At 62.2% G+C, this 1,275-nt stretch overlaps 5 non-coding genes across 5 annotated transcripts; 1 reads left to right on the top strand and 4 right to left on the bottom strand.

Annotated features, from left to right (window-relative positions):
• Positions 1-231: 231 nt before the first annotated feature.
• On the bottom strand, positions 232-395 carry LOC137817795 (U1 spliceosomal RNA). Its single transcript, XR_011082029.1, has one exon. It is a non-coding gene; the product is annotated as a U1 spliceosomal RNA (small nuclear RNA).
• Positions 396-562: 167 nt separating this feature from the next.
• TRNAE-CUC (transfer RNA glutamic acid (anticodon CUC)) lies at positions 563-634 on the bottom strand. Its single transcript has one exon. It is a non-coding gene; the product is annotated as a tRNA-Glu (tRNA).
• Positions 635-717: 83 nt separating this feature from the next.
• Positions 718-790, bottom strand: TRNAK-CUU (transfer RNA lysine (anticodon CUU)). The gene has a single exon. It is a non-coding gene; the product is annotated as a tRNA-Lys (tRNA).
• A 115-nt stretch (positions 791-905) lies between these two features.
• TRNAH-GUG (transfer RNA histidin (anticodon GUG)) lies at positions 906-977 on the top strand. Its single transcript has one exon. It is a non-coding gene; the product is annotated as a tRNA-His (tRNA).
• Positions 978-1,071: 94 nt separating this feature from the next.
• Positions 1,072-1,144, bottom strand: TRNAK-UUU (transfer RNA lysine (anticodon UUU)). Its single transcript has one exon. It is a non-coding gene; the product is annotated as a tRNA-Lys (tRNA).
• Between the last annotated feature and the right edge of the window lie 131 nt (positions 1,145-1,275).

Here is a 1,275-nt window from a genome sequence, read left to right as displayed (position 1 = left end):
TCCGAGTTCGAGTCTCGGTGGGACCTGGCGCCCCCCATCACCCCGGGCGCCCTCTTTTCGACGGCGTTTGTTTTATTGTGCGCCGTCTTATTCGAGTGTCTTCCGGACACGTGCCGCAGACTACCTCGTGGAGAAACAAAACCAGATCGAAAACAAAGTAAAGCATTGCGTCTCAACCAGCAGGTACTCGATTAGTGTGCTGGTGATGATGCAAGCGAGCGCGAGTTTGGCACCGGGCCAGCGCGAACGCTAGCCCGACTATCAAAAATTACACGCCCGAGGTATCTGCATTTGAGATACTCGCAGAGGTCAACAGCGTCGAAGTGCAATGACACCGTCTCGCCCTGAGGGAACCGCCTTCGTGATCACGGTTAACCCCTGCGCCAGGTAAGTATGGCGCGCTGTGGGTCGTCCGCCGCACCCGGCCGCGTCGTGGGTGGGTGTGTTCCGCGGGCGGCGGTGTCGCGCGGCAAAGGCGTGAGCGCCACCTGTCGCCGGCTCTCGCCACCAGTCGGTTGCGGGTGATGCGTGGGCGGGCGCTTGCCTCAAAAAGGGAAGGGTGTTCCGGTACCGGGAATCGAACCCGAGCCTCCTGGGTGAGAGCCAGGTATCCTAGCCACTAGACCATACCGGAGACGCTGCGTCCGTCGCGTGGGCGGTCGAGTTTGGCCGTCGTCGAGCGGGTGCCAGGTGGGCGCGGGGACAAAACAGTGTATCCGCCCAACGTGGGGCTCGAACCCACGACCCTGGGATTAAGAGTCCCATGCTCTACCGACTGAGCTAGCCGGGCTGCGTGGGTGGCTCGGCGGAAAACGTCGGACTGATTGCGAGCAGGTCGCCGGCCCGGCCGCCGCACCACGAGCGCCCCATCCGCCGCGGCCCGCTCGGAGCAGCGAGGCGCCACGGCCGTGATCGTATAGTGGTTAGTACCTCGCGTTGTGGCCGCGATAACCCAGGTTCGAATCCTGGTCACGGCAGGCGCGCCAATGTTTTCCCCTTTTACTTTTCTTTTAAATTCCGACCATTCCGTTTGCTTCTCGTTTCGAGCGAACGCAGCAAAATGAGAGGAGCCGCCCGATGTGGGACTTGAACCCACGACCCTGGGATTAAAAGTCCCATGCTCTACCGACTGAGCTAACCGGGCTCGCTGCAGTGCCGCCGCCTGGTCGCGCGTGCCGCGCCGTCGTCGGCTGTCGGCTCGCGGCTGCAAACGAAGAGCCCACGGGACAGTCCATAATAAGAGTGCCGAAACCCGGGATCGAACCGGGGACATTT

Source organism: Phaseolus vulgaris, unplaced genomic scaffold, assembly GCF_000499845.2.
Source record: "Phaseolus vulgaris cultivar G19833 unplaced genomic scaffold, P. vulgaris v2.0 scaffold_1209, whole genome shotgun sequence".
NCBI classification, from domain to species: domain Eukaryota; kingdom Viridiplantae; phylum Streptophyta; class Magnoliopsida; order Fabales; family Fabaceae; genus Phaseolus; species Phaseolus vulgaris.
The sequence above is the reverse complement of the archived record's forward strand: the minus strand, read 5'-3'. Positions and strand labels throughout refer to the sequence as shown.